The sequence below is a fragment of the Bombus huntii genome, chromosome 2, assembly GCF_024542735.1.
Source record: "Bombus huntii isolate Logan2020A chromosome 2, iyBomHunt1.1, whole genome shotgun sequence".
NCBI classification, from domain to species: domain Eukaryota; kingdom Metazoa; phylum Arthropoda; class Insecta; order Hymenoptera; family Apidae; genus Bombus; species Bombus huntii.
In genome coordinates, this window is record NC_066239.1 from 14,134,964 (window position 1) to 14,158,726 (window position 23,763).

General features: G+C 37.8%; 1 protein-coding gene across 5 annotated transcripts in view; it reads left to right on the forward strand.

Moving 5' to 3' along the window:
• Nucleotides 1–23,763, forward strand: part of LOC126873807 (teneurin-a) — a 703,125-nt gene that overhangs the window by 179,750 nt on the left and 499,612 nt on the right. The window lies entirely within an intron of this gene.

Consider the following 23,763-nt stretch of genomic DNA (forward strand, 5'->3'; position numbering starts at 1 on the left):
AATAGATGGCCTGCCGAGATTTCAGAAATGGCAGAGCGTGGATGAAGTTAAGGAAATTGAGTGACGTTGAATAATGAAGAGTATTTATAAAGCTCTCGAAATTTATGTCGTGTGTATCTGTATCTTGCTATCTGTAATTTTTCAACGTAACTCTTCGTCGGTAACGCGGTGCTTCATGGAAACACGTTTTTCACACAACGCAAATGAAAATTACCGAGTGCTAACCATGAAAAATACGAAACATACTTTCACCTTGCGGTTGATAACATTAAAAATTTGACGAATATCAATGAGCTCTTTGATTAGATTTAAAACTAGTGTCACACTTTTATTCAAGAGTTAATGAGGAGATTAATTTTGAAAAAGAAATGGCTATTCAGCAAATAGATTATTCAAACGATTTTAAGACCATCGATTTTTTTCAATGAAATGTATCTTCGTTCATATTTTCGTAGAATGTAAATTGGTGGAATTATTGATATAATCGAGCGAATTGAACCGTAGTTGAAACGTAATTTTTAGGTTGAAACGTCGCAATTTTACTAGCTATCAAATTTTTCTTTTTTTTCTGTATTGCATTTTATACATTTTATATATAAAACTTCTTCATAGTCTAAATAAAATAACATTCACGATGAATTTTCGAAACATTTCGATTATGCTCGAGTTCCACTGGAAACTTCGTAGCTGTCGAATCGTCGGAAACACGAAGTTAATTTTTAGCGAATCATCTTTTGGGATGGCAGCTTTGACTGCGGTTTTCAATAATTACCGCGTGCCGTTTTTGAAATAGCCGAAATCGAACATAGTTCGGTATTTGGAGCTGTTGCGAATCCGAAGTGCTTTTATAATTGTCGATTCAGTAAAAAATTCTCGCATGATTTCTTCCGCATATTTGTGTTTGTTACTTTTTGAAAGTCGAGCTAACGCTGGGTAAAAATTGTAAAGTGGCGAAAAATCGAACGTCCGGGTTGTTTTCTATCACAAAGTACGTTTTGTGCAATTCGATTTAGAAAAATGTTAAATTATCTTTGTATCAACTGCCAACACGAATAATATCGCTGTAAATATTTCGATATTAAATCGACGTGATACGACAAAGTTGTTAATATATTGTATAAGAATATGAAAAAAGTATATTTCACCTAAAAAAGCATCGATGAAAAGTTGTATTATTGACATTTTGTTCGAACAAAAATCTAGAATTATTTCACATAATACTTAAATATTATTTAGAACAAATATTTTAAATTTGTAGTCAATTTGGAGCAGTTGATCTGCCTTTTCTACGAAAAGAAGTATTAGAGCGGTAAAACAGTTAAAACATAGATTCTTTCTAGGACAATCAGTTCCATAATTTTTTATTGCAGAGGAATCAAATTAAGTTCCCTTCCAACGAATTCCAGGTTATCAATTGAATATCCTTTGGCACGATGGTGGTTCTTTTCAAACGGTTGGTAGAAAGGTCCATATTCTCAAAGAGTTCGGCGAGAGATCTTTTCCAGTTTCTTGGAAAATGATCACCGCTTTCGGAAATAGAGATCAGTTCTGAAGTTACATAGCTGTAGGTACGAAAGAGTCGTTGAACGGTAATTTCCGTATCCAAAGTTGGAGATCTGTTTATCCATAACTTTTACAAAGTTTATTGTTGTCTCTTTAATAAAAAAGAACTTGAAGCAATAACAGAATTGTATTTTTTCCTGGAAAACAAAATATATATAAGTATAGATACAAGAAACGATAAATGTCAAGATTATTTTCCTACGAAATTTCGATGGAAGAAAGTCATTTATTTACGGTAGAGCATATAATTTTCTGAGGAACGAACGATTTCTATCACTCAGCCGAAGGGAGATCTTCCACGAAACAGAGAGCTCGAGTGGTTCTTCGATTCATTTAAAATTTGTTTTCAATAATTCAGCCTGGTGAGCTCGAACGACGCGACAGCTAGGAAAGAGATGGAGGGGGCGGAGGAAAAGCAGAGTTTCGTTGGGATCGAGTTTAATTCACGGAGGAGAGTGGCAGGTATTAAGTAACGAAATTAATCAGTCTTAGGCGCGGCGACGTAATTCGACTATTTCATCCTGAATCGATATGAATATCGAATCATAGCCAGCTCGATAAGTAATTTACGAACGCGAAGCTACCGATCTCTCATGTGTTGCCTTATAGTCTCGATATTCGAAATTACACAAATGTAAATGAAATTTTATTTACGAAACAAGCACATAGATCTCTTGCTTGTATCAATTCAAATAGTAATCATCTTTGTAACAAAAGTATTCATTGTTACACTAGCAAGATTTAGCTTTATCTATTAGTACAAAATTTCATCTTCTCTGAATTGTTTCTCCAGCATCTACTTGTAAACTGAGACGAATAAAAGTGATGAACAAATTCCTGATGAAATTCACGAAACGTAGCACGCAGAATTAAAGATGTTATATCGAGTTCGAGCGGGTGGCTCGTTAAAGGTTATTTATCTGAGAGTTTTTTTTTTTTTGCACTGGATGGCGCAAGCTCGCGCGCAAGCAGATTGATACGGTCTCCTTTTTCGATATCGTCGCTCGTATATCAACTTCTATTCAATCAACGTATCTTGTTCTAAGCTGGGATACAAACCCACCTTAAGCACCAATCGCGGTGGTTGAACTTGATAGATGGTTTCAATTCATGGACGCGCGAGAATACTGGCAGAAGGATCTAGAAATTTGGCCGACGACAAACGCATAAAGCATTCATAATCTTCCGATACATCAATCAAACACGTCGATCGGCTTGGCACCCCATACACATCTAGCGATATAATCATAGAACAATTTTGCGTAATACACAATTTGGGGTGCAAATTCTACAAATACTTTAATATTTTTTATGCAATGCAATGTATTCTTTCATTCATTGTTTGTTTCTTGTTCACAAACTTTTCTGTCTGGTATCTGTGCGATATTTTAATCCATTAAGCAGGAAAATCATTTGTCAGCATCGAGATCATTTATCTATCTTACATTAAGTGTCATCGTACATTCAATGATTTTGCGTTAATAATAAATTAACTGCTGTTTGTATTTGAAATTTTACTTTACGACAATATTAAATTAGATGTTGTAGGAAGCAAAGCTTCAAACTGAATTTGATCATCTTCCAACTGGATCGTCTTCAGGTTCCGTAAAATATGAACGGTTAGATTATTCACAACCTGTAAGGGAAAGTGTTAGTATCTGCCAAATAGACGCTTTGCATGACAAACAAAGGATGGTAGAGCTCTTCTACGCCATTAATTTAACAGTGGCGGAGTAATAAACACACATAAGGGTCTGAATACTCTCTTACGCTACGTTAACCTCGAGTATCGCCTGTCCTAATAATTCATATCTTGTTACGTTCCTAACTAGTATATCTAGAATATACGCTGATTGCACATTATTTTCATTAGATTGATGAATTTTAACGATGTTCGTATCTTATAACGATTAACTTAAATTGTTCTTGAATTAATATTTACAGAATAGAAAGAAACTTTCTTTGAATACTATATATTCAGAATATATTCTATGCCGAATTTATATATTCTCCTCTCCCCCCCCCCTTTTATAATTCTATAACTATTTTTTTTTAAATATACTAAAATCCAATCTCAACTCCATCCTTAAAATATTACACTAAAACACGACGCTCGGTATTAATCGCTAGCATGGTGGAAAAATACGCGGGAACAAAAGTTAGCAGAACACAGGATGGTCAATCCTACGTTCATGGCCCCTAAATTTCACGGGGACGCGATTTTATCCCGTATTAATCCCGCGGATGGCAAGCTGTCGTACTCTTCACGCGGCCAGCGCGCTCCGTTTGCAACATATTGCAAATCCATTACGAGCGGCGTGCTTTGGCTCGTAAAGTTTATCGCGTTATCCATGGTCAGGCGTGCCCGAAATGCACGCGCAATATTCCTGTCGTGGAGTGCATTTCTATGCAGCCGTTCCCCATAAAAGTGAAAAACTTCCCTTTCAAAGTATCCGTAAAATTCCACGGCCGTTATACACTGGCCAGTGAACGCGCGATGGCGTCTATACCGCTATGGTTTTGTTTCGTTGCGCTCTCGATTATCTATGCGTTTACGTGAATCACCCAACCGGTCATATTCACTGTGCTGAACGGTTATTAGAAGAGTGATTTTGTTGCGTGTTTATCATCGACTTGGTTGTCAATATTTTGTTGAAAAATTGTTCTCTTCTTTTTAACGTTTAATGGCTTCGGATTTTTTGAAATATTTTCTGTAATTGATTTTATATCTTTGCATTTTATCTTACTTAGACAACATAAGTACTTAGAAAAATATAAGAATTCTAAGCACAACTTGGATCTTTAATGACGTTTTAATGTTTGATATAAATTCTGAACTTTGTATCACATTTTATAATAAAATTAGTATAGTAAAATTTTTGCTAAGTATCAAGTTATATAATGTTTCTTTTAACGATCGCTTTCCCCGTTTTGATACAAATATAGTAACTGCTCTAAGTCTGCTGAGCGAGGCTGAGACATTTGTAATCCAAAAGTAAAACGGTGAATGCGAAAATCTTGAATCAACACGAAGTGCTAACAACGTCGGATTGTCTGTGAAACACTTCGATCTGGAACGCGCGATAAACGCGCTCGATCTAATCCATTAGCGGCAACGCGAAACTAGCACGCGCATCCGTAAAATAAGACTGTCTTCCAGTCGAACGTCACTGGATCGTGTTCGGTCCCGAGTTTTCTTTATTTATTTCTCTCCGTCTCCTTTTCTTTTTTTTTTTTTTTTTGCTTTTTTTTTAAAAGGATCCGCGGATCGGTTTCTTCCGATGCGCGGGTGATGTGCTCCGGTTGACCTATTTCTAAATCCCAGTTACAGCGGTGACAGAGAGATCTGGGATCGTCAAAGAGCATCGAGAGTATCCGAAGATTCGAAATCCAGATGGATGAGCATGCAGATAGCCGGATCGAATGTGATGGCGTACAAAGAGATAGTGTTGACCACTGATAGAGACGTGGGCAGAAGTAGGGAAAGAAATAAGGTGAAGGAGAAGAAAGAGGGAATCGATGGGGCAGAGGGAATAGACATCAGGGAGTAGACAGTACTCTGCATTTTATCCGGATAGATAGAGTTGTTTCAGATAGAGGAAACTTACGTTGGTAGCTTCTGTTGTATACCAACATACGAAATGAAACAGGTACTTGGAAAAAGATAGATTCGATATTATAATATTACATAATGATATAATAAAAATGGGTGTAATTTTCGAAGAGAAAATCAAATGCGAGAGAAAATCATTCGTACGCTTTACGATAAAATTGTCATTGTGGTAAATAAATTCTCAATGATGGTTAAAGACTTAATCGTTTCAATTCATGGAGTTCATCAGTTTGCCACCTGAAAGGCGTAATTAGCCCACCAAAATTTTGAAGAAGGTTTGTGACAGATTTTTCATATAGATCGTAACTGAACACGATGTATGGCTACGATCATTGACAGAAGGTCAGTTTCGAAAGAGAGCTAGGATGTTGAGGAAAGATAGGTTTGACAATGAACAGTCCTCCAACATCGGTATGTTGGAATATTAAAGTGGTACTGAAAAATGTACATTTTTGGAGGATAGACAGGTATACGTAGACAAGATAATATTCCGGGTTTTGTGCAAGTTTTCCAATATTTCTGACAACGCGATATTTCACTTCCTAGGAACGTTTCTCTATAGTGCACAACGTCCAATAGTTAGAGGTTCCTAGACCTTTGACGTCATTCATATTACACTGTCTACACTCCATGAGTTCTGTACGCGAACAATGTAGCGGACAATTTGACAGCATACCGACAGATCTTGCTTCGAGAAATTTCAAACTGTTAATCCAGAAACTATTATAGTTATTCTTGTCTGTCCATTAAGAATAATTATCATTCGTAGAAATTGTCAAATTACGCTATCAATTAAATTTCTAAAATATCTTCCAACATGTAGATTACTATAGTAATAACAGTAATAATTGCATTACAATAGTCAGAAATAAAATTATTCCTACTAGTCGTGCAGATTGCCGATATTTCGAACGTAATCGTTCATCTATTCAGAAACTTCCTGTATCTTTAATATATCGTTATGTTAGTATTAAAATTAGATTGTCACGAACATACATGCCACATTTTGCACGAATTAAAGCGAATTAATTAACCTTTATGAAACTTTGACTTTGTGCCCAAAAATAGTTCCTAATTTAACACATTTCCTGTGACGTGGTTTACATCGTTCGGATATTCGGATGTTTAGTATAAAATCAGAATCACGTAAGTATCAGTAACTCTATAAAGTACCTAATTTTTATTTTTGTTTCATTATTATCTCCTAAACTATTTGTTACCCGAAAAGATGTTTTAAATGAAATTTACTTTATTTTGAAGAAGATATCTTACGATGAACACTTTTATCTAGGTGAAAGTACCATTTATGATCGTTTGATGTCCAACTTTTCTGTAGGTTCAAAAAATGTACCTTATCTTTTGCGTTCGCAAGAAGAATCCGAGTGTCAATACATTGATTTATTCTGTCCCTGAATGGTAGTTCTACCTCTTCGAAAGTTACCCTGGTAAACATGAGTATCGATAAATCGTATCGTTCGTGTGAGTTTACGTCACATTTATGACCATACCGACAAATTTCTATGGCGAGAAAAATCTTACAGCAGTTCAGTGAAGCTAGACATCGAATGCTCGTAAATTACCTTGAATGACTTCCAAAGACCCATATGTCCTGTGTCAATGAAGTCGTTTCGAAGCGATACGGTTCTATTAAAAGAAAAAGGCTTTGAAATGTTGAAGGTACATTGGTTTAAATTATTTCTTTTTTATAATTTAAGCTACTACTAGATAAAGTTTAAATTGTCTTAAGAGGTAAGTAAAAGGGAAGTTTGTTAGTAATCCAAGGATTAAAAAAACCTTAATAAAATAAACGTGGAAAGATTCTTCAACTTCCCTTAAGATCAGAAACTTTTCATTAATGATGTCCATTAATAAAATAATTTCACTTTTGCAAGCGTCGGTAAACATTTCAGCTTCTACAAACATTGTCATACGCATAATTCAACACAACGACCCCCGGACAGAGAGGAATCAGTAGGAGGATCGTCAAGTCGATTCCTCAGCTCCCTAGCTGACACCGCGATCCGTCATTTACGAGCAATTAGATGCTCCGAGTAGTATATGGCCAAATGGAGCATCGTCTATACGGGGAAGCTTCTACTTATCTATCGGCCATTCGATCCCCGGCGTGCCAGTATTATCAATCTAGTAAGCATATCGTGGTTGGGCAGTCCTAGCCTGTACCACCTATCAACCTAATCTACTTGCCTGGCTATATGCGTGTCTGTACGGTGCAAACATCGCCATTGTATCTATCTGTTGAACTGCAGTGCGGCTATACACAGGATAATAGCATCGAAAATGATTCTATTCTCGGAAATAATGGCATGGTCGCGCACCTCATAACATCCAATCAGAGAGCGTCAACTTCACAGGGTCATACGCCGCTTTTGTTACGATGTGTTCACTTTTAACGTTGATTATTCGTCAATGCGATTCCTGTACATCTTCCCTCCTAAGAATGGACAGCATTAGGGGGCATTGTTTCTTGATACGATCATTCTGGTGGTTGCGTCTTGGCATGTTCACAACACAGAAACAGGATTAGAATGTGTAATATAAGGACTCGATGATTTGACAAGTACTAACCGATGTTGCAGTATAAAGTACACTGATAATTCTCGTACTTCATTCGCTTTACACAAGCATACTCGGCTCCCCATATTATTTGCCCGCGTCTGTCATAATTAACGTAATATCACCGAATACTCAATATCATCTCTACCCTATATATTCGCGATCAAGCAGTTCCGCAGCCACAAATCAAACCCCTAACCTGTAAGCCCTAATCGCACCAAAATCCAACACAAACAAAGCTAATACCAGGCGATTAAAACAAATCACTCGCATCTCCATACGTGCATACACTGGATGTAAAATTTCAGTATATACAAAAGCGTTAGCTGGTCGAACGATACGAATCAATCGTCGCACGGTCACGTCTGATACGCGTCTGCTTTGACGCAAAAGCTTGGTGAAGTCTGACAGTGGCGCAGCCGAGCACACCGGCATTCTAATTACCGACAATAGAGTAGGGACCAATTCGAAAGGGGATAGAAACTGTATTACTGACAATGGGGTAGATATGCGCGACGCCGGCACGTACTGGTCGGAGTTCGTTTGTTTCGACAAATGGAATTGGTAACAGGATTATGACCATTACCTCTTTGCATCGCAACTACTGTTGCCTCATGCGTCTGCTTTCACTTGCTTCTGCTAATACAGCCGTTATTGCATCTGTCGCCACTGTCCTTTGTACGATCGACGCAACGTATGCATCAAAGTGATCTTTGATGATCGGTGATAATTCACTTAGTCAAGAATTTATTATAATTCTTCGCGATTAAAAAAATTGTCCTTTCCCTTCGCGCGGATAAGTAAATTCTATAGGTTAATTAAAAATTATGTTCACTATTTAAACAATAGATTCATATTTCTTAATATTTTCAAGAGTATGAATATATCTCGTGTGTAATTATAAAGAACAACAAATATTACCATGTAGCATCCACAGCTCTTTAAAGTGGTTAAGCAGAAAATATAATAAACGATTATATTTTATACCGCGATGAATATTACGATGCGCGGTAGCTCATTTTAATTCCTTATTATAGCTCGGGTATAATCGCTCACACGTCGTTTAGCTTACGAAGTAAAGTTTCACTCATAAATCACCGCGAGGATACGAGAGAAAGTAGCCTATATAGAATATAGGTAGAGGAATCCATTTACCATGTTTCGACACGATACTCGCGGAACAAATTGATTTACCGGTTCGTGTAATCGCTCCGAGTGAATTGCGTTTAGTCCAAGCATCCTTAATTTTCCTTTCAAATCCATGTAAATTCCAAATTCTCTTCCACCTTGAAAAAATAAATCGAACATCTTTTGACGTATTCTAAAAAACATATTTTCAAAGAGTACGCGTAAGAGAAATTGATGTCAAGCTCATCCTTTCTTTCAATTTTCCTGCGCTTCGTATTATATTTTCCACTCTATATATCATTCAACTTTTAGACGTGCTGCTTAACTAAACTCAACGAGCAACAGATTTTCGATATTCTATCAAGTAGATTTCAAGTTTTCGTGAGAGGAAACTTAAAATTTTCATCAATATAAAAGTACGAAAAAAGAAAGTAGAAAAAATGAAGCAAGAAAACATCGAAAACATAGTCTTTATAGCTTTTGATTTTATTTCATTGAAAACGGCTCTTTAAAAAACCTCTTCTATTTTCAAGGAGTGAAAGGAATGGTACTCTCGCTGTACACGAAAGTATCGACATCGAAACTTCATTAGCTTACCTGATTCGGCGGGATTGTTTCACTTTGGTTCGAGAGAAATTCGCCAGCAAAGTCACAAAGTCCGCGAATTAAGGGCTCGTTAAATAGCACGGCTTCTCGCTCATTACTTAGCCGCGTACGCTAATCTCCTTTTCCGGATGTGGACGATTCGCCGACTTAACTTGCGTTCGTAAACTACGTTGCATTACAAGTCGATTTCGAACACTCCTGAATCTTCTTTTCGCCCAGGGGAAATTTACAGACTCCGCTTTTACCTCTGAGCGTATCGCTGTTTCGCTTTAACGCCGAGTACCCAGACAAATTTTACGGAAATAGAGTTCCCCGGACGCATCATTATCGAGATGTTCCATTCGAACGAAATTATCGACATACGTGGAAAATGTTGCTCGTATAAAGTTATCAGCTAACAGTAATGAAGGATTTAATGATATGAACGGATTTTGATTCGTTAGTGTCACTATGGATACTTCCGTAGTTGCTAGAAGTATTTTCTTTTTTGATTAATAACTGTTTGGAAAATTTCAAATGTTTTACGTATTTTGAATACATACAGCACGTCTCATTATTATTACCATTGTTGTTCTAAGTTTCTATACGTCATAACCTGAATCACGCAGCAGATTATTTCAATTTACAAAACTAACTACAGGTACACGGAACTTCTAAACGACCAAAAAGAACAATTAAAGACATTAATCTGATAACTGAGTTTACCAAATGCCGACAATGCACGCGTACCTCAGAAACGAACTTTCCTACATATACGTCCGATGCGAGCGCTCCAGTAAACGTTAAGTGTGAATGACAAGTGTTTAGGAAACTGCATGGCCAAGTAATCAGCGTACCATTGTACCCCGGAACCGCGAGCATAGAAATTTCGATCGTAACTCATCTCTCGTTCGCAAACACTGGCCCAACTTTTCCCGGTCGGAATTTCGCGACAAAGCAACAACAAGAACAACAACGGCGAGAGCCGGTCGTCCGACTGACTTCGTCGGAGGGAAACATATACGTACATAGGATCACCTGAACGTGTCGTTTTAATTCACGTATCAAATGGTAATTCTGGATCGGTGGCGTGTCTGAGAGTATCGGCGGAATGCAGGCAACGACGCAGGTGGAAAGCGACTCTGGCAAGCGTATATAGGGCGTTCGTAGGCAGATAGCGCACAAGCAGCAGCGGCAGCTAATGAAGATGTTTGTCAATACTGGCACGTTACCGTATGCCGTAACTGTTACTCTCTCTCACTCTCTCTCACTCTCTCTCCCTCCCTCTCTCTCTCTCTCTCTCTCTCTCTCTCTCTTACACCCCCAGTTTGCTGTCTATATCGTCTTTCCTCTGACACGTATTCGTGTAACGGCGCGTAAGTGTTTGTATCGGTCTCTGTATGCTTTGTATATGCATATACATATATATGGAGCGATACACGTGTAGGTCAGCGAGCAGGTCGAGCATGGCTCGGTATAAGCGCACATAGGTTCTTCGTTAACCCGATGGTGCTTAAGCTCGTTGGAGTAGGCAAGACGTGCTTCGTTACAGTTAATATCGAGTTATAACCGAATCATACCGCGTTGCACCGAGTTAAATCTTACTTAGGCGAGCCTGACGTTACTCACCGACAATTATCTCGGGCTCGAGGCAAACTCGAGACGAGGCCAACTTGCGACGAGACTGTAGCGTTCCAGCGGATTTTCTTGCAGTGACACTCGTCCGCGCGCAACTGCGAGCACCGTTTTGTTTACGCCATGTTGCGCTGGCCCACGCGAGAGACCACGGGATACCGGTTTTAATCTTGGGATTTCATTTGAATCGCAACGAGAGTTTTCTTTGCGCTTGATGAGGGGCAACGGGACGAAGGAAAATTTATGATTTGCTCCTTGAGAGGATGGATGTTCGCAGAATGGTAGAATTTTGACGAAATACGCATGAATCGTGCAGCGAATGGAAAATGTAGACACGTGTGATGATCGTTCTAATTTTCACGAACGATGGCTATCACCAAGTAAGAATATCTTGACGGTATTTTTTAATATAAATTATTGAAATTATTTCACCTTTTTTATATTGCGTATACGCGATAAGCAAAACGTAAACACTTGCACCGTCAGTTAGAATTCTGTTTGAAATTGGAATTGCAACCGATTCAGCGAAATTTAAACGCGAAAGATACAAAATAATTTCAGATTAACAAAAAAATGTACATCGCCTTGATCGGAAGTCCATAGTACATATTTCGTTAATTTGGGAACTCCATTGAGAATATCAAATTAGAGTGATGCTTCGTATTTTCGTTAATTTCCTTTCCCTCCATTTTCGAATTGATACGATATTTTTATCCCTTCTTAATTATTTAATCATATTAGCCAGTCAGAAACGTAGCGATAACACCTGAACGTATCTGTTTTTCTTTACAATCAATGATATTACAAATAACAATGTAATTTCAATCGATCCGTATCATTAGCAACCGGCTGAATAATAAACTTAAGTAACAAGCAAGCGTTCGTTGGTTGTTTCAGTAATTGTTAGGGGTAAAATTAAACGTTTAATCGTGACGAATAAACGTGACCCTAGCGAGCATGTACAGAGATTGTACTATACTTATTGCATTAAATCATGCTACGCGTTCGCCTATGTTATTTGAACTTTGCAAAATACTACTTTCAGATTGTGTTTTCCTTTGCGTGCTAATACCACCATCATCGTAACGGAAATTTAATTTAGCTGAAAATTCCTTTTTCACTATCAATCTCTTAATTCGTTAAATGAGAGACAAACAAACCGTAAACCACAATTTTCCATTCTTCTCGGGATATCAATGCCACAAAGTAAATATCACGGCTACTATTACCAATTTACACGTAACGACGTTGAAATTCCAGTGAGCTCGGCGCGTTTGCTTTCTTCTTCCACCGCATCCAGGTTAAGACTCGATCGTTTAAGCCGACGACGCTCCGTAAATGTCCATAGTGAAACACATTCTGCTACTGTACAGTGTGTTGATGGGAGAAGGTAGGAAACGGCTAAGAAACGGGACATTGTCCGCAATAAATTTCAATCGGCACTTACATTTTAAAATGCTCGAAGCTTAAACACCCCGCTGCGTAATTTCAATTGAACGGCACTATCTTCCACTACGACCTCCCTTCGTTGGCTGAAATCGCGACGTGATTGCGACGCCCTCGACCACACTGCTGCTAACTCCTTTTACGTCCGACATTCGTAACAACCAGGTGGAGTACGCTAAGCAGAGAGTCTGAGAATGCAATAGATCAAATATTTCGATGAGAAGTAATCCCATCTATCAGTTTTTTACTTTGATTTTCCAACTTTATATTTATCACAACGTTCACTTAGTGAAATACAGATTTGCTTCTTATTGAAAGTATATAGATAGCTTTCTATTGGAACAGGATGCATCTTGAAGTTGTGAACTATGAAATTTCACACCCGTAGCATACTAAATTACTTTACAAAATTTATTAACTCGACAGAATTTAATACGGATTATCAAAATAATCGAACTGCAACTCGTATCGACTTTCGGAACGTTCCGCTACAATACCCAACGATTACTATAGGATGTGAAATTTTTTTATTGTCGCTATTCGCGCGATAGTAAAATCGCGCCATGTTCGTTTCACGATGAAGAGTTTAAGCGTTCGATGATCATCGTTTCTAATGTAAAAAGCAGCCTGCACGCGCTGCCAAGTTCTAAACGTTATCCTTAAGCAGAAACTGTAGATGTCGACCAGCTGGAGATTCTCATATGCGAGAGACCACGATAATGGAGATTACTCGCCGATTTGACGCTCCGACAACCTGCCATGTACACTGGCTTATCTCTTGTTGATAGCTACTGACTTGCGAATACGATATTTTGTCGAGCTCTTATCTCGTCAGCGTTGCCAGATGATATTTTGATGTAGTTTCGGTTGAAAGTTCGTGTGTCGGATATTTTACGTATTTATGTTCAGATTTATTTTTAGAGAATGACGTTACATGGAGAGGTACACCAGATATTTTGAATTTGAATTTTAAATGAACCGAATATTGTACTTCATAGTAATAAAGCAAACAGCCGAGCGAAAATACTTGCAGATCTATGTCATAATAAAATTTATTCAAAAAGTAGAGTTGTTAATACGGTTTGATAGAATAATAAGACAAAAACAAAAATGAGAAGATAATAAATGTGAAATATTTTTACGTCAGGATTGACCCAATTTGTTCAAGAGTTAAAGAGGAATTCTAATCTTAATCTTTATTTTTTATCTTGAAGAAGATATGTGAATATGCATGGCATATATCAATATATAGAACAACCAAACAGAGCGTTAAAATTCCAATTGGATGAGCATCTTAAACAAAAAAAAGAAGTTTAACCCTAGAAAGAAATATCCCAGCTGCGCGTTTCTCAGCAATATTTCAATAGCGTTGGTGCGTGATTCGCGAACGTTTCTCTCTTCTCCTCCCCGCGAGACATAATTATCAGTACCGTTAAACGGCTCACCGAAATAAATTTTTCGTCGAGATAGACAGCATCTCCCCGGGCCACGATAAACCTCGACAGCTGAGGCCGGCTGCCAGGATACACTTACGTGTGTATGTTACTGGGCAAGATCATCAATTTTAAAGTTACGCGGCGGAAGTTTATTCCACGCAAAAGGCAACGGGCATTGTGAAGTTGTTCAAGTTGTTGGAACCCGGCACCGACTTGTCCCTGTGTCCCAAACCCCTGTTCCCGCGCCGTCCTGCTCACCCAAACCGCACATTCGCGCACCCTGTCGCCCCGGCGAAATGCAACCGTGGCCTGGTTTAAAGCCGACCTGTACGGATACGTGCTATGGGACACGATTCTGGAGCAAATTCGTGTCCTGTTCGTATGCCCTCCAAGTACCAGTTACTTTCGTTCGGGATCATTTGTTTTTCTCGCTCGTACCTAGTCGAATTTTACATTCTAATCTCCTGCACATTTCTGGTACCTTGGATCGTGTAATGTCAAGGGAGCTTTTGGCAGATTTGGAGAAAAGATTCTGATTAGATGGAGTTTCTATTCGATTTTCAGCAAAGTGATAGAATCCCACCAACATAAGCACCCATTTTCATTTATCAAAACGTAAAGCTGAATTTTAGAACTGAAACGAAAAATGGACAATTTGTATATCCATCAGCTCTATTCGATACAATTTCGTCACACAGCTCACTGTTGTCGCATTGCGAAACGAACGTCCCAGATCGACATCGAGAACATTGGCAGATTATTCTCCCTTATCGAATCTACGCGTGATCACTTCCACGTTGTCGCGACCGAACCGTTTTTGCCAAGTCCCGTGTCGCTGGTGCGTGTTACGGTTTCCCGATAAACCGAATTAATTCGAACGACAGCAGCACCGCCGCTGCACCCGTGCTCGTCCTTGCACCGAATACGGTCGCGCCTCGCCGCTCGAAACAATAACCCAACACTTTCATTAATACGCACGGACGATTAGCGTTGGTAAATCTGTCGGGTGCACGCGCGGATCCGGCTATTTACGCGTGTCTTTTGTTCTGTCGATGCCGGGTCCGGCGATCGTTTGTCGCGAAAACGTACGGCACCCACGCGAATGCCTGTGAACCGACCAATACTGCGCGAACGGCCATTATTACGCTCAACAGAAATTGAACGGGTCGCCGAACGAACGTGTCGTGACGAACGATATCTACGCGTGGTGGCTCGCTAAAAAATTCCGCCAGATTAACGCCACGCAATGGATACATCTATACAGGTTGGTGAGAGGGTACGCGCGTATACCCGGCCGGAAACAACCAGATGAAAAACGAACCAAATGACGATTTAGTGGCGCGTGGTCGCCAACGGCCGGAAAAATTATTCATCGATGTATTGTCCATAAAATTGAATCGTTAATGAGTGCGCTTTGAAGTCGATGTGCATCGGAGCCAGGACCGATTTTAATATTCATTGCGCCGTATGTAGCGACGAGGTTCGAATCGTAACAACAAGATATGATTGAAAGGTTTGAAGATTGCCACATTTGATCGGCGTGAGGCTCTTTTTATGACATTAAATGTCAACGATAATCGGTGCCTCAATAGAAGCGTTGTAGGTCTTCCTATGGCAAATAGAGAGTTATCATTTGATATAGATAGAAGTGTTAATCTAATCGTGGAATGATCAGCGTTGAGAATTGCATGTTGAATATGGTTGACATTGAATATGAAATTTAGATCGATGGACTTTGTTGAAGATTAGATATCAAAGAAAATCATATATAAGATTTAAATGAATGTTCCTATATTCTTGAAGCATTTAATTATTTTACCAGAAACAAATAGTACATTCGATTTAAAATATATTTCCAGACGAAAACACTAAAAATGTTTTCAGAGACTAGAAACGCGTTCTCAGAATTCTAATTGGATCGAAATGATCCATTTGGAGAGGAATGGAGAAAGGATAGGACGAATAAATTTGCACTACGTCCTAGGAACGATAACAAATGACGAAAACAACACCAATGGTAAGACGATAACAACGTTATCCCAATTCTGGTAGGACAGTTTTGCGAGTTGTGGCTATTGGAAGATGTACGAGTGATTCGGTCGCATTCACCCAAGTCACCTTAATCGGATATTCGGCCACGCTTCCTTCCGTCCGTATCTTCCTGCCGTTTCACGCGGAATTAACGGTCTTAGCGCGTCCTATATCAATTCGACTCGATCTTGTTGACGTATTATCTGCAACGACGCGTCCTCGCTCCGAACACGATCTCCTACACGCTCACACAAACTCACAATCACATCTATACACGTTCGCGTGTTCGTGCATGCGCACCGATATCTGAGAGATGCGACACAACGAATGCAGCGTAGCGGCGGTAATTCAAGTTGAACGGCCAGGGTCGAGATCGTTAAACCACCGAGAAGGGCTGATAATGATTTTGACCCAATTAATTCGAGTTGGCGTCATTTACCACGGCACTGCCACCTCAACGGAAAAAGGACTTATGCCACGGTTTGCGCCTGCACGATCCATCTTGTTAGTGGTCGAACGTTCGACTGTGCTGAAAAAAGATGAAACGATTGTTAAAATAACGAGGTTGTATCAATGACTCGAAACGACTTCGAGCGTTACACGAAAGCAACGAACACTCTCTTTCGTTGTTGGTTAATTCTAAGAGAAAGCTACTTTCTACGATCGTAGTATTCTCTAGCAGTTTTTAAAATATTAATAGATGTGACACACACACACACATGATTAATTACTAAAATTAAATTTGTTTTCTTGATAGTGGGGAGATATTTGCGTTTCAAGTTTAGTCACCGTACGAAAATAACGCCATTTATTCTGATCCTTGAGAAACCAAGCACGATTTTAAGAAATATTAAATTTAAAATTTGTAATTCAATAATGAAAGAAATGTAACAGAATAACGGAGACACGGTGACAATTGACATGCTATTAATATCCCTAATACAATTACTACTTTTCAACCGCAGTACTTTCCGAATTAATTATTCAGAGCAGCATAGTATTAATTTAATGAAAATCGTCGTTAATACTTTTTGTAACTAAATTGGGTCTTGTTGATTTCATGTTTGGACGTTAATACCGGTTTCAAGACTGGGTATTCCTGCAAGAGAAACTCGCCAATGTCGCATTAATTAGACGCCCCTAGTCTTGAGCTGCTTCAATTAACAGGAACCTATTGTACTTGCTGACTTGATTGCTACTTGTTAATTGCTGCCTATTATGTTAAGGATCAAGTATCCGATTGGTAAATAAAAGACTGAATAAATTGAATTTATTCTTTAACGACGATTCGTCCCTGAAACCTGTTGAAGATTCGACAAATATTCTTGGAGTGTTTGAATTTCTTAAAGTACGTTTAATGCATTTTGCTGCCTTTTTATTGTGTAGATATACCAACGCGAGTCCAGCCGTAAAATAGAATAAACGAAAAGAATGCTTCGCAATGAATAACTCTTGTTAGTCCTCCTCCCCTGGTTTCGGTGGCAAAATTTCTCTCTATGTGTTTTTCTTCAGAAATAATGTCGCGAGATTAAAACCAGTAATTATAAAACGCTCGTGTACTATCGTGGACTTTATTGCTGGCCGGTCTAGGGCATAGGCTCTGGAGAAAAGGTTTTAAAACGCGCCGTTCCTCAGAAATAAGTTTAGTCAGGAGATTCCTTAGCTGCGTGCGTAACCTTAAATAACTCCGTGCAGTTTACAAAAATATAAATGCAAGCAGAGATAAACGAAATTTATGTTTGCGAGAAGAAGGTGATTAATTATGTGATTGAATTGTTCAAACTGCGCTACATATATTAATTCACTTAAAGAATACAGAGATTATGTAATACATTAAACGAAATAATTGTTTTCAAAAGTGCCGCAATATATTTGTACACCTTCAATGAGGATATACAAATTTTCATATAAAGTCGATATCAATGGAAAATCGGTAAAGTGTTCCCTAACGTTCATGGCATACAAAAAGGAAAATCATGACAGGAATAAAAAGTTGTTCCAACTGAAAACAATGTTAAAATTCAACCATCCACACAAGCATAAGCTTTCATAATAAATTCAAACATGTGTCATATACCCAAGCATCTATTTTAATCTCGTGTAACTAAGTTCGCGTTCCATTTCCTGACTCGCGTAATCTACTATGTACGTATCCATCCTTTGAAGCATTATGCAAACAAACCTGTTTTAATATCTGATCGACGTGTTTAAGGAAAATTTCACTGTTGCCACGTTCATGAAAATTCGTCGAATTTAACGCGATACTTTAAGTAATTAAAACCGACATTTATTAGCGCGCGATATATATCACGTTCTTATAATCCTATCGATGAATTACGAGAAAAGACTGGAAATTGTTTCGAATTCTGGCGCAACTGGGCTATACACCTACCTATATGCATGCATGTACCTGTACGTATATACACGTTGAAGCATCGACATCGATTCCTTTTTAGTGCATAACTCCTGCTGCCGTGTTGCAATGATGAAATGCTGTCGATTATTCGCATCTTAGAGCATCCAATTTGCATCGAGCCGGATTCGGATTTGGAAAAAATTTAAAAACGTGTCATCCCTGCGTCTTTTGCCTCGATTTTCGTCTTTTATTTGCTTCCAGAATTTGCTGAAATTTTGTTTACGTCTAACAAAGTATGGTAGCGGTTTGTGAAATCTTTTTAAATGCTGTTTCTCGTGAAAATGTTTTGATTACGCGAAGTGCTCCGCTAATAATGTTTAATAATGTTCCTTCGGAGCGTGCAGCATCGTTCACGTTGCGTGAGAAACGAAGTTTGTTGTGATTTTAGAGACTGAAAGAGAATATATTATTAAGGGAATATTCTTGTATATACATGAATCTGAAGGTAGATCATCCTCTTGAAGATTTTTTTAAGAGAAATATGAAATATTTTAGTTCATAATCTTCTCAATATATTTATTGATCTTTGAAGAAAATGCATGAGATTCTTCTCTTTTGCAGGACATTTATGAAATTAAATCAATGTTACGAATATCGAGGATAATTATTCTTGTAATTTATTGTTTTCATTGGGCACAAAAATACAAAAATATGTCCTATATAATATAAAAATATAATGTATATAGTATACTTGTATATAAATACGAAAATATAAATTATTAATAATTTTCGAAGATTATTTGCTGAGTATGAATCAGTTTGAATTAAGTGTAGAATGTAACTTGAACGGCAAAGGATTAATACATTATAATAATCATATATTTATATTTTAAATATATTTTATCTAAAATAATCTTAAATATAATGAAATCTTCCTGATACAAAGAAAGTTCGAATGCATATTTAAACATTGGGTAACAAACTGCGGAACATTTGTCTGACTATTCACGGTCTTATACTCCTTCACTGCTGTCTGATTCTCTGAGTTGTCTGACGAATCACATATCCAACTACTACATTACTGTGTGATACGCTTGAACAGAAAATAATTTTGAATATTCAACATTGTAATATGGCATTTCATATTTAATTCCGATGTTGTTTTTTAATGTTTCCAATTATTATAGATATCTATATTGAAATAAAAGTTATAATAATAAATAGATGGATAAGAATAGATTTGGAATCGAGGCCGATGTCATATTTATGACTAAATTATAAAATTACATGATTAAATTATTAATAGATTATGAACATTTCTCGATTTTAAATTCTGAGAACGACCTATTTTTGATCAGAAATAATTTAATAATAATAAAATATTTCACCCTCTGGTATCGTAATTCCATGTAATCCAATCGCATTTCAATTGCTTAAACCTTCCACGTTAAATGTGTACGTTCGCAAACATAACGTATTCGTGGAAATACTCGAATATAGTTCCGTTTATTTTTGCAGCAAATTCTCGAGAAGAACTTTTCATTTAACTGGAACATTGGTAAAACCTATTTTTGTAGGGTTTATATAACCGATTAAATAGCTCGAAACTCTCTGTTCCATAAAGTTCATATAGAAAAAGTGTTTGCGTGCATTTTTCTTTTTCTCTTACGTCTGTTCAGCTGATACTATATTTAGCCTTCCTTCGGTATCGGTTTTTCACAGTCAGATTAAGTTATTATACTTTCAAGCGATTGTGTTTCTTTATTATACTAACATACCGCTGTTTTACAACTAATGATACACATTAACTGTATTACAATGGTACGTAGAATATATTTGCCTATCGCGTACAGTTAAGTAGTTAATTTACGTGTCTCTGACTATAAACGATCTTATACTACTTCGCAAGTTGCGAAGACATATGATGGAACATAATCTAGTATGCGCAACGTTCTCGTTAATTTCATTACCGCGAGACTCGGCGGTGCCTGTAGCCAACCACTTTATTGTGACTGAGCATTGCGAATTTTTTAAGAGTCTTTCGTATTATCCTGAAAGCGACCACCCCGTTATATATTTACGACAAAAAGGGAGAAAGATCAGGCTGCGGAGGGAGGAGAAGAAAAAATGAACGAAAAAGAAAGATCACCCTTTGCGGGAAATGGGATACGTAAATAGCTTTATACTTGGTGCACCGGAGAAGTCTGAAGTGCCGTGGAAAAGTCTTACTTTGCGTACTACGTTCAACGATACCGTCAAGTATCTCTGCCCCCTCCCCCCTCTCTGTAAGGTAATGCGGGGAAAAGGAGGGAGTTGCTATTTATTTTAAAGCACGTTTCAACGATGATTACGTATTTCACAAATACGCAGACGGAGTCGGGATTTAAAAAAACGATTACCGCCAGACGACCGTAATAATCGATCGTTGCTTGTCGAGCTTTTTCTGCTCCGCTATTTTTGCCTTTTCATTTTTTCTGTCCTCCTTTCAACCGGGGTTCACTTCAATTCCATGTCCTCGAAATGTTACTTTTACGTGTAGGACTGATATAATTTCTCTTGATATAGCGCAATTTTCGGTCAGTGATTTTTCAAAAGACTCGAAGAGAGGAATCACGAGATCGATTTATTCGTGAACGAATCTTTTAGATTACAGAGGAATAAGTGTATTTTCTCGGCTTGGTTTATGTTTTACTTGATTTTGATTTAAATTGAATTAAATGGATAGCGGGGAACAAAATGTCTACAAGAATCGAATTTTCTTTTTATCCTCCAAATCGAATTTCCCATGAGTACAGAAGGTGAACCATCTGGTCGAGTTGACGTCTGGAAACGATCGACCGATCTCCAGAATCCCGTTCCTCTCATTCTTCCGACGAGTTAGCCAGAGTTACGTTTAGATAGCGAGAAAACAATATCCCGTCCCGTATCTCTCGTCGAGTTTCAAGGACTCCGTCGACGAAGTCAAGGAATCGTGCTAATCTACGACAAAGGCGTCCGTCTACGGAACACATTGTCCAGACTTACGGTAGACCGTTATCTTGCCATGACTTCCGGCCTTCCAACTCTCATTCCACTCTCGACCTTTTCTTGAGCCTAAGGATACTTGCGCGAAGAGCAATACGTTATCACGCTGACAAGATTCGAAGAAACGATTACTCCACAAGAGCCGGACAGTCGCGCAATAATATCGACCTGTACTACGTTTTATAACGAACAAGTATTTGATTTTATAAAACGCCAGCTCTTTGCTGTTCTAGATATTGATTTATCGATTGATTCTTTTTATTATTGTATTCCTTCATGTCAAAGGATATATTCGTTCACGCGAATCCTGCGCAAAATTTTCTCAATGTGTCCGCTAGGAGATTCTATCGTTATCGTTATGCGGTGTATTTATTTTTGTGCTTCGTATATGTTTTATAAATGAAAAATGGATAATGCTACGGCACGATGGTTCGAGTTCACAAAAAACTGACTGCTGGAATATTATAATACGTCGATCACTCGTTTCTTCGGTAAAACGATGCTAAAATATTCTACGTGAAAAAATAAGAAAAATATATGGTCTAAACAGAGCTTCATAAATAATTCATAATGAACGTTTCGTAAATCAAAAGTTGTAACAATAATACGAAGTATCAACGTATTGATTTCTAGTTGATTTTGACCATTTCGTTAAATTTATGAGCCTATGTTTGTTCGATGTTTATGTCTAATTTCCACGTACAGACTACACTGGCACAATTTTGCAGAAAGCTTTTCATCGCCTTTATAATCTGCCGCTAGCCTCCTCCATTCTTTCTTCAAACCACGCTACACAACTCGCTATTTCCGCAAACAACATTATTCTTCGCAACTGGCCAGCTCCAGGAGCGCGCGAAACACAATTACACACCCTCCACGCGGAAAATATTACGTAATCATTAGCCCTGGTAAAAAAGAACTTACAACTCGCTGCAGCGACTGGTCATCAGGAATGGCCCTATTAAAACGGTTTTTCATCGACCTTTCACGCGTCACGTCATCACGTCATACTACGAGTTCTCGAAACTTGTGTTATGTTCCATGCACGCAGTCACGTTGACTTTGACCAATTTGAAGAAAAACTGGCATAGTCGAGGAGACGGGGAAAAAGAAAAAAAAAACTAAAAGGAGAAACGAATAAAAAATATCGTAGGTGAGACAGCTTTAGGTTTTATAATGCACGTTTGCGTGTGCGTAGAACAGAACACACAACAACGTAACGTATGGCCGCATACTTTTTATGCGTCTGCGGATGAATCAGTAAAGGCATTTTTCGCGAACGCGAAGTGACGATAAATTACAGCCGCCTCAGCGACGTGTGCAGTCACCCGCGCGAGATATGCACGCGATAAATTCGATGGATAATCGTTCGGAATGGCGCCGTCCTGGGGGATATTCGAAGGAATTATCCAGTACTTTCGTTTGATCATGGTTTCATCGATCTCCGAGGAAATTGACACATGCCCAGTTGAAAATTAACGGAAAATAATTAAAAAGAGTTTGAAAAAATAGTTAAGGATTTAAAATAGATAAGGATAAGGTCGTTTCGCAATTAAAATAGTTTAATTTTAAAAATATATATTTTTGGTATCTTGTCATAAATCGTGCTAATAAAGATCTTTAATTAATAATTTACGATGCGAACGATGTTTAATGTCATATATTATATTTTAATGATGGCCAATCAAAGATTATACCTTGTAACTAATAGAAATAGGTGGACCTTTTTACCATATTAAAATATAAAGTAGCAAAGAAGCGGGAGAATGAAGTCATAAACGATCTAAACTGTGACGTTAATAAAATGCAAGTGAAACACTCGTCCATCTTCCCCTACTTACGTGCAGGTTACGTAGAAGCGACTTTGCTTTGATGGAAGACGACGTGAAGTAGTACGAGTCGGTAATAACGCGGTCTTCGATCATCGTAGTAGTAACGCCTTAAAACGAAACTACGCGTTACGGTTAACGAACCTCGGGACAGGTCAACATAAAATCCCAGATTGTAATCTATAAAATTATTTTAGGAGCCAGTACGGAGAGAAGTAAAGAGGACATTATTAACAGATTATTATGCTTAAAATCAACCTTTTAAACGAAAGTTGAATGGTTAGCCACATTAATATCGTTCCTAGATATTCTATTCAAGGAAAATAAAATTTATAATAATTTAGATAATTCTTTGATTCATAAAAAAAAAAAAAAAAAAAATAAGAAGTTAATGATTAGAAACTAAAAAATATCTTTTGCTTCGTTTCAAATAGTCTTTCTGAATATATACTATAAAACTAAAATAACACATACACATCAATTTAATCGCGCTTAATTGGATAATTCTTTGCGTCATGCTGCACGAAAATTTGAAACAATTAC